Below are 15,962 nucleotides of genomic sequence, written 5' to 3' on the forward strand. Positions count from 1 at the left end.
AAAAGCAAGAATACATTGTCGAAGTGCTCATGTAGAACAGTACAGATATTTGAGAAGCAAGAGAACAGTTTCAGGAAATGATTGAAAAGTGATGTTTCATATCTTTATCATTTCTGTGTTGTAATAAATATGAATTTAAATTGCTCCAAGTTACTGGTAAATGAGTTTAAAAACAATTCCAACATGGATATTGCAATTCTATATTAATTTGTTAATTTAAATTTTTATATAATAGACTATTTTTCCTGAGAATAAGAGGTTCCACCAATTATAATTATACTTATGTGCATAAACATATTCAAAAACATTTATAAATGCAATTCAACATATTTTTGAAATAAGATAGGTAATTTGATGTGATCGAACTTAAGCATTTCTATTTATGAGATGAGAATTTGAGACATGATGTAGGAATTTAGATAACTGATGGAAATTAATTCCATATTCTACATCCCAGACGGCATGAATGCCAGCCCCAATCTCTTCCACTACAAAATTACTATGACAGTATCTACATGGAATGCTTACCAGTAAACTGTTTTTAATATATTGCACATTGTATAAAAGGTGTGACACTTACTTCCAACTCTCCCCGGTGTGAAGGCCCTGCCTGTTGCTTGCTTTTGTAGTTGGCTGTCAGCAGCCAGTACTCAGCTGACTACTGCTTGTGAAGGCCAACAGGAAATGGAAACCTGCAGGTGCCTTGTCCACACCTTTAATGCGCACTTCCCTTCTTGTATTCTCTGTGATATTTTGAAGCAACTTTGATATTTGTGCTTTTTAAATAGTAAGATGTTTATTAAAGCTCATTTCCTTCACATAGCATCGTTTTTCTATTCTAGATTAAGGCTATAATAGATGAAATAGAAGTGAAATACTGAAAGGGAACCACCACCATCAGTAATGCATTACCCCCCACACATGTATACAGATGAGATACCTTTATTGGCGGATTCATTAAAAAATTGTAATAAAGTGTAACTTCTCTTCTGAATGAGTTTTTAAAAAAGCGATTTCTATGACAGTTTCGTTTGTTTGTTTATTCAGAGTTTCCATGATAGAACAAGTTGCAATCTGAGCTTAAAACTGATAGAAAGGAGAACGTGTTACAGGATTTCTTAAACAATACAATTTCAAGTTAGCCTAGTGCAATGTCGTGCATGAAAATGCAATTTTTATTAGGATTTCGAGAAAAACAGAGAATCATGTTCTTTGATGTTCAGATTCCCTCTTAATAAATCATTCTACTAACTGGTAGTCTTTTGTATGGCAGGTTTTTGAAAACCTTAGATGTACTGCTTTTGTTTCTCTTCTCATGCGTGCTGAGCAAAAGCAAGAGATATGTCCTCATCCAACAAAGATGAGCATATGGCTTCCTGTCAGTTCCAGATCTATTCCCCATCAATTGCTTGGGAAAAACAATTAGTAAAAAACATCAGCCCTATTCATGAGTTATTTCCCCTTAACGTCTTTCAAATACTTAAGGCTTGTTCTTGTGGGATTCATTCAATCAAATTTTATGCATATTTTCATTTACATATTCAAGATTAAAAAGAATTTTTTAGCAGAAAGTAAGTCAGAAACATTAAACAGCATATTGGTTAACTATTAAAAAATAAAGTGTCACATTTGCCTAGGGAGAAGACTTTCTACACCTGGATAAATTGGTTCATTCATTCAAGTATTTATTGATACTCACTATGTACCAGAAATTATGAACATGATTGATTGATAAAATCCTTGTTCTCCTAAAGTTTATAATTTGAGCACATGAAGCATAATGAATTCCCAAACTTGTATTTTAAAAAATGGAATATTCAAGGATTGAGCCTCAAAATCTTAAGAATAAAATGATAAGTGCATAGATCTATAATCTTCTTGGAATTCACTTTTAAATATGAAAACTTATTGAACAGTAAGTCTTAAAAATAGTATCAAGAACATGTATTTTCTTCTGATATTTTCATATTTTTATAATGTTTAATATATTGAGCTATAGGAAATTTATTAATACATTACTATGGATAGTTATATGTGTCCATTTAACTGGACCACAAAATGCCAAGATATTTGGTCAAACATTATTCTGTATATTTTCCCTGAAGATGTTTTTGGATGAGATTCACAGTTTAGTTGGCAGAGTAAAGCGAATTGACTTCCTTAATATGGGTGGACATCATCCAACTGGTGGAAGGTCCTCCGGGAACAAATGGAGTAACTCTCCCAAGTGAAAGGATGTTCCTTCTGTCTGATTCCCCTCTAACTGGGACATCAGTTGTTTTGAGCCTTTGAATTGACCCTGAAACATCAGCATTTCCTGGATTTGAAGCTGTCCAGCCTTCAGACTGGAGCTGAAGCGTAGCTCTCCTGGTTCTTAAGCCTTGACACTGGGACCAGAACCCTCCCATTGCCTGTCCTGGGACTTCAGCCAATTCACCTGCATATCAGGAACTAGACGGCCTCCACAGTCAAGTGAGTCAGTTCCTCTACCTCCTTCTACCCCGGCTGATTCTCTGGAGGACCATGAGCAACAACAATGTAACAGTGGCATTGCTAGTTTTTTTTCTTTTAATGACTACTCTTTTTTTCTCTTAAATTAGATGTCTTTTTTTATTACTTATTACATTTCCATGGTGTCCTAGTATATGAATTTGGAACTTTGTATTATTTAATGATCTCTTTGCCTTTTCCTAAACTCAGATTACACATTTTACAGAATTTGTTATAATATAGTTTAAACTTAAATATAATCCCTCAAATTCTATGGAATATTACTGACAAATTATATATGTTTACTCTTCTATATATACTTTATGTATAGAAAGTCATATTAAAATAATTATGTCATGTTGTATTTGGACTGTTGGTATGGTAATATTTGAACTGCTGTAAGGACATGAGAGTCTCCCACTCACAAAAGCTAGAATACTGTTTTATGTTGCAGCTCTGGTTTCTTTTAAAGACTATTTGTGGAACCATCATAAGATCAGACTACCAAGCAATCTCGGTAATGGGTACATATCCAAAAACTATGAATTGTTATATAAAAAATATATCTGCTTTACCATGTTTATTGCAGCACTATTCACAATAGTCAAGACAAGGAATCAACAAAGCTGTCCATCATTTAATGGATAAAGAAAATGTAGTATATTTACATAATGGAATATTACTTAGCCATAAAAACAACAAAACCTTGTCATTTGCTGTAAAACGGGTAGAATTGAAGGATATCACAAAAAGAGAAATAAGCCAGATATAGAGAAAAAGTTTCTGATGTCCCATGGCATAATAGGGAGAGTATAGTGGACATTAATTTACTATATATGTTGTGAGCAAATAGATGAAAGGATCTCCAATGATCTAAACATAAAGGATTATGAAAGAAGGTGTTTATTGCCCTAGTTTGACCAGTAAATTTTTATGCATGCATTTAAATGTACTACAGCCCCAAAATATATACAAATATTGTTAATATTTTTCCAAAAACTGGAATAATCTGGGCAAAAGTAATGTGGTAATATGATACCTTAACATCAAGGTAAAATAGATATTCAATATCTCACACTGATGGTAGTTAATAAAAAAAGAAAAAGATGAATATTCCTTAAATAATAATTCCAAATAACACAGAAGATTTGAAATAGAATATTGCCTTTACCAATAAACAGTAACAATCACTTCAAATAACAAAACTCATTATGAATAATAAACTAATGATTAACAATTAAAGACAAAATATATTGTTTACATAACTTCTAAGAAACTGTTTCAAAATGCACATTTAGGGGGCTGGCACCACCCGGTTGCTCCTCTTCCAGTCCAGCTCTCTGCTGTGGCCCGGGAGGGCAGTGGAAGATGGCCCTAGTGGTTGGACCCCTGTACCCACATGGGAGACCAGGAAAAAACACCTGGCTCCTGGCTTTGGATCGGCACAGTACAGGCCGTGGCAGACACTTGGGGGTGAACCAGTGGAAGGAAGACCTTTCTCTCTGTCTCTCTCACTGTCTATGACTCTACCTGTCAAATAAAAAAAGATGCACATTTATGTGATGCTCTTAACAGGTGTCTCTGATAGCTCTTTTCAGTCATTAATGACTGAGCAGAATACCAAAAAAACAAAATGGTAATTTATAGTAAAGAAAGGAGGAGATAAAATATAGATAAGCAATGATAAGGAATATCAACTAAGATATCTCCTAATATGAAATAATCAGAAGAGCTTTTTGTATCAGTATTATTATTCCTCCAAATTCAGATTAATCATGAGAAAACATTGAATAAACATAATCAAATATTTTGCAAAAATCAGTAATTAGTATTCTTGAAAAAGTGTATGATCATAAACCAAGATGAATATATACAATTGGCTGAAAAAATGTCATGAATTGGAGGGGCAACACATAAATATGACACAGAAAATGATGAGATTTTATTAGAAGTATGCTTCTAAGAAACTGTTATGAGAGTAAAATCATGACAAAATTTATAAAAAATATTATTCAATCAACTTCTACATCAGTTAATAAAATCTAATAATTGTATGAAGCCTTATTTTCACCCTACCATTAATACCGCATTACATGTTGGATTTATACATGTGAGGAATACATAACTGTGATATTTTTCTTTGAGTTCACTGTGGGTTTATTTTTAAGGGTATTTTCCAAAGAAACTTATTTATAGGCTATCGTTAGAATGATTATTCTTGTATGCATTATTTTTTCTTGAATTTCTCTTAAATTTCATAATCAATTCAGAAATCATCATAAATTGTTGATTTCTATAAATATGATTCTAATGTTTCTGGAATGGCAAATCTAATAATTTACAAAAAATATAACTGACATTGAACTTAAATTTCTGGATATTAAAATACTGAAAACTATATTAGCCTGAATTTCTGGCAGTGAAACCATATTTGACAGATATAGAAAGGAAAATTAAATGCAAAAATAAGAATTGCAAGAGATTTTGAATAATACCATGATGTTGCCGGAGTGTGAATGCACTATGATTTTTTCGTCTGCCACGCCTCTCACCCATGAAGAGTGAGGAGCTCGGACAAGGAAATTGTGCAAAGCAGAAACTCACTGAAAGGAAGCTGAAGTCAAAGAAAAAGCTCTGTCGGTGCCAAAAGGGATCCTGGAAGAAGGCAGCCCCGAGGCTGATTGCCTCATGGCTTTTCTAGGCACTAAAATTGGAAGTTTTAGTGACTTGTCACGGAGAGGGACAGTTTGGGTTGGTTAACTGGGGGAAAGTTCCAACCCAAACTCAATAAAGATAACAGAAAACACACGAAACTTTCTCCCAGCGTGCCTAAAATTCTCATGACCTAGGACAGTTACAAGAGCAGAGAAAGTCCCTGATTATGGGGACTAGCACACGTCTTCAGCGTCCTTCCCAGAAGCCGGCCACTGACTGTCCTCAGCTCCTCCCAGGAGACCTCGCTCCTGCTGGTGGGGGAGGGCCCTGTCCCTGTGTATCTAGCTGGGTGGCTACTTCTCTATCAGTGATACCTATCAATGATACCTCAAAAAATAAGAGTTAAAATGGTGTTACGTGTACATTTGGTACAGTTTTGAGAAATGGAACAGAGTACCTGAGAACTTGTGTTGCTCTGCTTCCAGTTCCAATCCCCAGCATCCTTGGAAAACAGCGTATAGTGGCTCAAGTGTTGGGTCCCTGCCACCCATGTGACATTGAATTCCTGGCTTAGGCCTCGCTCAGCCTAAGCCGGAGTTGGAGAAGTGAATGAAGGAGTTTGGAGAGTGAATGAGCAGATAGATGAGTGATAGCTCTCTTGCTCTTCTCTCTCTCTCTCCCTCCCCTCATCTTTCAAATAAATACAGTGAATATGTTTAAAGAATAAAATAGACTTAGCATTTTTGAGTAAATCTTGAAAGAAATGATGATTTCACTGTTATATTTTTGCCAAGATACATTACAAATAGCTAAAATTCTTAACTATGAAAATAAAGCGAAATGTGAATCCACCTTCAATACAAAGACACATAACCTATTATTATATTACTTTGTTTTAGGTACTGTAGGTATTATATACTAATGATGCTGAATAATTATGTGATTTGATGCATGGTATAAAATATAAAGCATTACAAATGCAGATAATTAACAAGTTTTCACTTGAAATATCCATCATTCTACTTAAGTAGCCTAAAATATGCATAGGTTAATAGCAAACAATCAACAAGTATGTCAAAATATTAGAAAGTTATCCTCACTACTAAAGAAATACCAATTAAAACAGATGAATGTCAATTAATTCATTGCACCTCTGGTTATATTTCCAAAGAAAAAAAAATGATAACATTAAAAAAGATAAGAGTACTTAAAACAGCACTTTAAGAAGCATTAGGAATCCAATCCTGGAGTTGTATACATGTATGTATTAAAATAAATCAAAGACCCCATGGAGAACTTCTGTCCTTAATGTGTTGTACTATGCGAATTCACGGTAAAACTACTACCCAAACAGTATTCTATACTTTGTGTGTCTGTGTGGGTGCAATCTGTTGAAATTGTTACTTAGTATATACTAAGCTGATCTTCTGTATATAAAGATAATTGAAAATGAACAGTGATGGAGAACGGGATGGGGGAGGGAGTGGGAGATGGGATGGTTGTGGGTGGGAGAGAGGTTATGGGGAGAAAAGCCGCTATAATTCTAAAGTTGTACTTTGGAAATTTATATTTATTAAATAAAAGTTAAAAAATAATTAAATCAAAGAAAAACATTAAAGTTGGCAAAAGAAAAACTATCCATGAAAACTATGGTAGGGAAATAGTGGTGACTTGCACAAATATTACATGTTCCCTGAAATGGGGTCTCTCTGTGATTAACCTTTCCATATTTATTCGAAACTCCATAGAAGTCTGCTATTGCACATAAATATATGATATCTTTTGAAAGTCTGTGGTCGGTGCTAAATCAAGGTGAAGCTTTTCAGTCATATTAAACTACTAGGGATAACAAAGGAAATTTAACCCAGATAATATCCAACATCTAAAATATTGGGACAGGCCTTGGGTGCATCAGGTTAATCCACTGCTTGCTACACCCACATCCCACATTAACGTGACAGTTCAGGGTCCTGCACTGTGGCATAGCAGACTATGGTGCTATGCTACTACTAGCAGTGCTAGCATCCCATATGGGGGCCAGTTTGAGTTCCAGCTGCTCCAGTTCAAATCCAGCTGTCTGCTATGGCCTGGGAAAGCAGTAGAAGATGGCCCAAGTCCTTAGGCCCCTGCACCTTCCTCAGAGGAAGCTCCAGGCTGCTGGCTTTGGGTCAGCGCAGCTCCAGCCATTGTGGCCATTTGGGGAGTGAACCAGCAGATAGAAGACTTCTCTCTCTTTGCCTCTGCCTCTCTGTAACTCTGCCTTTCAAATAAATAAATAAAATCCTTTAAAAAAAAGTGACAATTGCTCTACATAAATAAATATTTTTAAATAAACTACTTTGTGTTATTAAGAATTTTCATGACCTTAATTAGTGCCGTGTTCACACTCAGACAATGCCACTCACTGATATTGTGTACTATTGTTCTAATTTTGACAACTTTATGCCCACTCCTGTATTTTAGCTGTTACCATGACTCAAGGTAATGCTGTATTTATGAAAGTTTATTATAACTAAGAAATGTCTATTATGAACTTATTAATTAGAGCTTTTTTTAAAAAATATTTTTTTATTTGAAAGACAGAGTTGCAGAGAGGAGACACACACACACAGAGAGAGAGAGAGATCTTTCATCTGCTGGTTCACTCCCCATTGGCTGTAACCACCGTGGGTGGGCCAAGTTGGAGCCTCGCTGGAGTCTCCCCCATGGGTACAGGGGTCCGAGGACTTGGGCCATCTTCTGCTGCCTTCTCAGGGGCATTAGCAGGGAGCTGGATCAGAAGTGGAGCTGCTGGGATTTGAATCAGCACGCACACGGGATGTCGGCACTGACCCAGAGCACTAGCCCTGAATTAGTGCTATTTTTATATTTTTGAAAGCAAAGATCGCGGGGAGCCGCCGCCCGGCGGGGCGTGGAGGGAAGTGGCAGACTCTCCATGGAGGAGGAGGGCGCGAAGGAAGGAGGCGAGAAGGCTCCGGGCGCGCGGTCGGCGGACAAGGCTGGCCGGATCAAGAAGAGCAGCGGGGGCCTCCTGGGCCTCTGGAAAGACCGCTACCTGCTCCTGTGCCAGGCCCAGCTGCTGGTCTGCGACAACGAGGTGAGCAGAAGTGCGTGGAGACAGTGGAGCTGGGCGGCTATGAGAAGCGGCAGGACCTTCGCGCCCTCCTCAGGCGGAAACACCGCTTTATCATGCTGCGAACCCCAGGGAACAAGGTCAGCGACATCAAATTCCAGGCACCCAGCGGGGAGGAGAAGGAGTCCTGGAGCCCTCAACGAAGGCATCAGCCGGGGCAAGAACAAGGCTTTTGACTAGGTAAAAACAGACAAGAGCTGTGCCCTGGAACATGCGACGCGTGACCGGGTCCGGGGAGGCCAGAAGCGCCGGCCACCGACCAGAGTCCACTTGAAGGAGGTGGCCAGCGCAGCCTCGGATGGGCTTTTGCGCAATGTTCTGGACAGTGGACAGTTTTTTTTTTTTTTTTTTTGACGGGCAGAGTGAACAGTGAGAGAGAGAGACAGAGAGAAAGGTCTTCCTTTTTGCCGTTGGTTCACCCTCCAATGGCTGCTGCGGCCGGCGCACCGCGCTGATCCGATGGCAGGAGCCAGGTGCTTCTCCTGGTCTCCCATGGGGTGCACGGCCCAAGTACCTGGGCCATCCTCCACTGCACTCCCGGGCCACAGCAGAGAGCTGGCTTGGAAGAGGGGCAACTGGGACAGAATCCGGCACCCCAACTGGGACTAGAACCCGCTGTGCCGGCGCCGCAAGGCAGAGGATTAGCCTAGTGAGCCACAGCGCCGGCCTTCAGGGTCTGCCTCTAGCAATGATGTCAGGGAGAGCCAGCCCCGGGACACAGCAGGGCCCCTCATGCCTCCCATGCCTCCCACCAAGCCTTCCCCAGCACCTGAGCCCAGCAGCCTCAGGGAGCCGGTGGAGACGCCTGTGGTGGAGAGGGCCCCAAGCCCTGATCCAGCAAGCGCTGAGGCCCAGCCTGAGAGCCAGGAGGACTCGGAGACCCCAGAAGCGGGGGATGGTGGCCCCAAGCAGCTGCCTGCCTGACAAACTGGCCGTGAGCTGGGAGAACCCCAGCCCTGAGCAGCCGCCGGCCCCAGAGAGTGCAGAGCCAGCTTGGGTGCCCTGCTCGGAGACCTCGGAGGCTGCCCCCAGGGAGCGGGGGGAGCCCCCGGCGCCCCCACCCAAGATGCTGTTGGAGAAACTGAAAGCCTGCATGAGTAGGTCCCCAGCTTCCAGTCCAGCCCACGGTCCTGGAGCCCCTGAGGCCCTGCCCCAGGCCCAGAGCAGGTCTCTGTGAACGGTGTGGATGACGGTTCCGAGCCCACCAAGCCATCCCAGGCCACGGGCACCCCTGGGACTCCCCGAAAGGGCGTGCCAGTGTCCACAGCACCACACCCCTGGGACCTACCGCCTCAGTCCCGTCCCCGCTGCTCATCTCTTGGGGACCTGCTTGGGGACGGCCCCCGCGTCCACGGCAGCCCCGGGAACAGCCCAGCTGGAGGTGAAGGTGGCTTCCGAGGAGACCGAGAAACTGCTGACCAAGATGCTGAGCAGCGAGCCGGCCCCTGCGAGCGCCGAGACTCTGCTCAGCCAGGCTGTGGAGCAGCTGAGGCAGGCCACCCAGGTCCTGCAGGAAATGCGAGGTTCGGGAGAGCTGGACCAGGAGGCCCCGGGGCTGAGGGAGAAGCGGAAGGAGCTGGTGACCCTGTACAGGAGAAGCTTGCCCGAGGGCCTGCCGACCTCCCCATGCATCACAGCCCAGCCCTGCCGAGAATGTGCTACTGCTCAGGCTGCCGAGGGGCCGCTGGGCAGGTCCGAGGAGACTCCTGGTGTCCTACCTGCCCTGGCCAGTGTGCCAGCCACCACCCGGGGCCACCTCCTGGCCACCTGGCCTGGCCTCCAGCCTCTGGGGTCTGCGCTTGGCTGGGAACACACCTCAGGCACTGCAGGGTTGTGACTGGGGTTCCTGGGAGTGATGTCATCTCTGTCCCCAGCCCCTAAGTTTACATTCCTTGAAGCCTGTTCTGAGACGCTGCAGAGGCCTTGGGGCCAGGCTGCGGGTTCATCCCTCAGCTGGGTGAAACCTGGGAGCTGGCGGGCTTGTCCTGCGGCAGGTGTGCGGCCCCTCTCTGGGCTCGGTTCTTCTCTGCAAAGCGAGGGCACTGCCTGCAGCCTCTCCCCCTCTGCGGAGCGTGACTGCGGGGCAGTCTGGGGGTGCCAGGGTGGAAGGGGAGCTCAGAAACTTCCCTTAGCCTCGTCTCTGCCTTGGGCCCAGCTTGTGCAAGCCTTGCACACTCCTGGAAGTGAGCCCCACAGAGGCCACGAGCAATCAGGCCTCAGAAGTGATGTTACCGTAGCTGGGATTTGTCTGGGTCTCTGTGGCTTTTCCTGAGCCCAAACAGGTTCAGGATCCCGGTCATTTCTCCCAGTGACGATGGGAGCCTCTGGGAGTCTGAAGCCGCTTCCCACGCCCCCATCCCACGCCACATAGGCTGCACCGTTTTAACTCCCTGGCAAGAGCATTTTCTCCTCCCCTTCCTTGGTCCATCTCGGCACCCTGCTCCTGCCTCCATGGCCCCGACTGCAGGAGCACATGTGGCCTCCATCCTGCTGCTGCAGCTGGACTGAGGGCAGAGCTCGCAGGTGCAGAGGCCCTGCAGGTCGGAGGGTTGGGCCTGGCTTCCCAGGCCTCACCATCCCCCCTCCCCGGGATGCAGGGGTGGGGTAGGGGTGGGAGCAGCTTCCTGCCGGAGATTCCTGCTTGTGCACTTTTGTTTACGGAAAGGGAAGGGAGGGTGGCAGCAGCATGCCCTGGCCTTTCTGCCCCCTGCCGCCCGCCCTCCGCGGGCCACCCACTGAGGCCGACCAGTGCAGTCGACACCTTCGTTACTGTCCTGTCACTTCGTTCTTGAGGGTGGTGGGCAGCGATGCAGAGGTGCAGGGGCCACCCTGTGGTCTGCCCTGGGCAAGGCAGGGGTGAGCAGCAGTGCTGCAGCTCCGGAGCCCCCGCTGGCCTCTCCGAACCACACTCCCTGGACCCGCTGGGCTCCCAGCCACGGTCTGCCTCTCTCTCCACCTGTCTCCAGCGCAGGAGCAACGGTGTCACCAGGTGCCTGCAGTCACGCGCCCCTGCCGCCTTCCCCTGGGGAGCAGCCTTCCCTCACCAGCCGCCGGGCTGGCTGGGGCTTTAGCCAACACACCTGCTTCCAGGATCTGGAGGCTGTCTCCTACTGTGTCAGGTGACCAGTGGGCCGTGCCACCAGTTCCCATGGCTGGGCAGCCTGGGCCCCGGGGACGTGCCAGCGCTAGTGCAGGGGGCAGAGGGGCAGGAGTCTGCAGGGGCTGCTGTGTTGTCCTGGGGCAGGATGGCATCCAGGGTCGTCCACCTTTGAAGTCTTTCTCGAAGTTTGGCAATAAATCCCTTTTTTATGGAAAAAAAATGAAAGTAAAAATATAAACAAGATACATTCCTTATTTTCCAAGGTATTGTAACATAGTTAGGATAGAATAGAATAGAAGGCACATACATGCATTATGAAATGAATGCTAAAAAGAAATGTTTATACTAATTAAATGATAACATAGATATTGGATAACATGTTTTGACATGCAATTACAAAAAACACTTAATTTGCTTATAATTAAATTTGTTAAAATTATAAAATACATCTGTACATTTGCTTAATAAGGATAGAATTTCCCAAGATCATAAAACCAGAGAAGATAAATGAACAGCAGCTAGAGAAAAATCAAACATTTTTTGTGTTCAACACATCAAAATATTCTGCCATTTTCGGATATAATATATCCAGATGAATACTACTAGTTGTTAGGAATGCTTCAAGTAATATAACGGCATTTAAAAATAACATCACATGTTTTCCTATTACTTTTAGTATTATTGTGAATGACAATTAAAGTAAAATGCATGTTTAGCACTTTGCCATCCGTTAGTAAATTCAATTTGGAAGAGTGGGTTGGAGAGCCTTGTTGCTTACATAGACCAATTGTGATCACAAATGACTCTAAGGAGGAATACTAGAATTGTGAATCAAAATGATTTTTATTTTTATTTATCTTTTTAAAAGATTATTTACTTATTTGAAAGTCAGGTCTTCCATATGCTGGTTTATTCATCAAATGACCACAATGGTCAGGGCTGGCCCAGGCTGAAGCCAGGAGCCAGGACCTTCATCTGAGTCTCCCATGTGGATGCAGGGTCCCAAGGATTTGGGCCATCATCCAATGTATTCCCATACACATTAGCACAGCACTGGCTTTACCTGCTATGCCACAGTACCAGCCCTCGAATCAAATTTATTAAAGATAAGCCAAAACAGAGATGCAGGCTAGACAGAAGCAAACATGGTCAGTGGTTATCGAAATGACAAGCTAACAGATAACAGTAAAATGTCATTGTTATTCCATAGTGAATAATCACTGTAGCAGTTTATGTAAAGCTGAGTTACATTTCTGATCAATGAAAGGGACACTTGTGCCAGATGTATCTGATGTCCCTCCCTGATCTTTGCATGTCCATGACATCACTCCTGACTGTTGGGAGACTTTCCCTAACGACCACTAAATAAAGTCCCTGATCGTTAAGGGGGATTAGAACCTCACTGCTCCTCCTTTTTTCTTTCTTTTTTTTTTTTAAGATTTTATTTATTTATTTGAAAGAGTTACACAGAGAGAGGAGAGGCAGAGAGAGAGAGAGAGAGAGAAAGTCTCCCATCCCCTGGTTCACTCCCCAATCGGTCACAGTGGCTGGAGCTGTGCTGATCCGAAGCCAGGAGCCAGGAGCTTCTTCTGGGTCTCACACATGGGTGCCCACACAGGTGCCCAGATGGGTGCAGGGGCCCAAGGACACGGGTCATACTCCACTGCTTTCACAGGCCATAGTAGAGAGCTGGACTGGAAGCGGAGCAGCCAGGACTTGAACCAGCGTCCACATGGGATTCCGGCGCCTCAGGCCAGGGCATTAACCCGCTGCTCCACAGTGCCGGCCCCTGCTCCTCCTTTTTTTCAAGTTAAAACAAACTCTTCCATGACTTCTCTGTGGGGCTTTCTCTGTAGGATCAGACTGTGGCTCTGCTCCAGGTGAGACCATGTTCTTGCTTAGATGTCTTTCCTGTGCAATTTGTCTGCCTAACTCCACTTCTGAAAGAAACTCAAGAGAGAGCAGAAATAGTCAAATTTATCTTAGATACAATAGATTTTAAGAAAAAAAAATCTGTAAAAAGACAACGTCATTTTATAAGGATAAAGGCTGCACTCCAGAGCAAACCTGTCTCTCTCCCAACCCCACCATCCTCCCCGCCGCCCCCACGCCATCAGCCTTCCCACTCCACTTGTGCCTTTGAGTCTTTGCCAAACAAATGATGACACTGACTCCCAGGTCTGAGCAACCTCAGGGTAAAGAGTTTCCTCCTGTTCTCAATTCATGCTCTGCTTTTATTTCCACAACAGAAGTGGAATCCAGGAAGTCCATGGAAGCAGGAATGCCGAAGTCCAGAGAGGATTTACGGATTGTGGAGACTCAAGTTGTGACAAAGGTTGAATCGGTTGCACCATCTTGAGTAACTGGAAGATCTTACCTTTCCTTTTCACTATGTGCTTCCTACAGTGGGCATTTTTTTAAGATAAAATTATTGTATGGTAATATTTACTAAGCCAAAAATGTATTCAGTCTAAAATATAGCTTTTTTTAAAAAAAGGCAAAGATACAGAGGGAGAGGTCTTCCATCGGTTGGCTCACTCCCTAAATGGCTGCAACAAAACAAGGGCTGGGCCAGACTGAACCCAGGAGCCAGGAGCTTCTTCTGGGTCTCCCATGTGGGTGTAGGAGCCCAAGACTTGGGCCATCCTGAGGTGCTTTCGATAGCAGGAAGCTGGATTGGAAGTGGAGTAGTCGGGGCTCAAACCGGTAACCATATGGGATGCCAGCATTGCAGGCAGTGGCTTAACCTGCTATGCTACAACATTGGCCCCTAAAATATAACTCTTTAAATGGGCCATGGAAGTTCCTAAGTGAAGCTCTAATATTTATTTTAAATGTATTCACTATCATATATATATTGCATTTTTCTATTTTTCTCTATTTGAATGATGTCAGTACAAATCAACAAAAACCTTATCCCTCTTTCATTATTATTTCTTCCTCTTATAAAGTTCTTATGGAGTTTGTATCTTCATTTAAATATAGGGAGAATACCCTCATTTAAAGATGAGACACTATTTTATGTATAGATTTATTGTGATGAACATAAACTCAGATTTCAGTACTTCTGTTTCTAGCTATATGTGAAAATGTTTTAAAATTGTGTAATTTGCCAAAAAATCTTTTTTTTTTTTTAATTTTAAGAAGAAATTGAAGGGCACAATGAAAAGCAGCTGTCATCACATGTGGAGATGGCCTTTTTGGGCACATTTAAGTTTCTGGTAAGGCTGCACAAGAATGACCATTTGGAGAATAAATGCTCAGAATTCTAGCTGCGAAACTGATCAAGTTTTCTGTTGACTTGGAGGCTTGTATCTTCCTGACCACAGGGAGAGACCCCATGGAGGGGCCGTGTTTGCTTTCCTGAGCTTGTCTCCGAACATAATTGCCTCTTGTGATTTTTCTTTCCCTCTTTAATCAGGCACATGACTTCCACTTTATCACACGGATAAACTCCGCAGTCAAACATCATGCTTGCCTGCACTATTTTATGAGCATCTGGTACGAATCCAAATTATAAATATTTCTTCCCAGTTGGGTATTCTTTCATATATACATGGGTGCTATGAAATAGTAAATGTAATGATTGAAATATTATGAATTATGACAATTTGTAACATAAAATTGCATATGCTTCCTGAATATTTGCAAGTGATATGCAAATTCACTTTTCAATAGAAAATAGCAATATGTTTTTACATTATTTGCATGCTTCAAAAATATGTATGTGAATAAATATATTTTTTATTTCTATGGACATCTTTTCCAAAACTTGCTTAATGTTTTGACTAGCTTTGAAAAGGCAATTTCATAGGGATAGACCATTACTAACGTGCACTTTATTGGAGGTATTTATGTGTATTGCTTTTGGAATAAGCAAAACACCTTTTTTTTTTTGAGTTTGATATGTGTGGCAACCGAGGAAAATGCATACCGCATTCACTATTCTCAATCCCCATGTATTCCTGGTATTGGTTTACCATGGATTATGAGAAGCGTAAGTCTCTGATCATTTTCTTGTCACTGAAAAACCATGAAAATTACAGTTATTCAAATGCCATTTTAAAACTCATTCATTTAAATAGTTCTTTGTAGCACAAATAAATTGTCCTGTGCAATGAAGCAACACCATCAAATGCAATTCGTCTTTGCTCTATAGACTCAGAATCCTGTTGATACATAAGATTTTCTTGGCAAAATGTTGACTTGAAATACTCCAATAAATATGTCTTATTTTCGCTTTCAAAAAGCTTTAGAAAATGCATTTTATGATTAATATACATATGTGTATCTACTGTGAAAGCACAAATCCCTTAGTAAGTTTTATCTGAAACAAATACATAATCTTTGAAATGAAATCTAGACCCTTGACTCTGAGGACTATAAAATAAATATGTTTGTGATAATCTTGCATTTTTGAATTTGCTGCAATCACAGAGTCTGAGCATTTATGATATTCCTACCAGCAAGGCAAGTACACATGACAGAGAAGGCCTCACCCATATCAGAATTTAGACTTTTTGTTTTTCATTCTACTGTGCACTTTTTCCCCCAGTAGAAAGGGATACACACAGCATTTTAGCT

At 42.6% G+C, this 15,962-nt stretch overlaps 1 pseudogene; it reads left to right on the top strand.

Annotated features, from left to right (window-relative positions):
- The first annotated feature begins 8,080 nt into the window (after positions 1–8,080).
- On the top strand, positions 8,081–10,115 carry LOC133766391 (pleckstrin homology domain-containing family O member 2-like; annotated as a pseudogene).
- Positions 10,116–15,962: the final 5,847 nt, after the last annotated feature.

The sequence above is a fragment of the Lepus europaeus genome, chromosome 9 (assembly GCF_033115175.1).
Source record: "Lepus europaeus isolate LE1 chromosome 9, mLepTim1.pri, whole genome shotgun sequence".
Classification (NCBI taxonomy): Eukaryota; Metazoa; Chordata; class Mammalia; order Lagomorpha; family Leporidae; genus Lepus; species Lepus europaeus.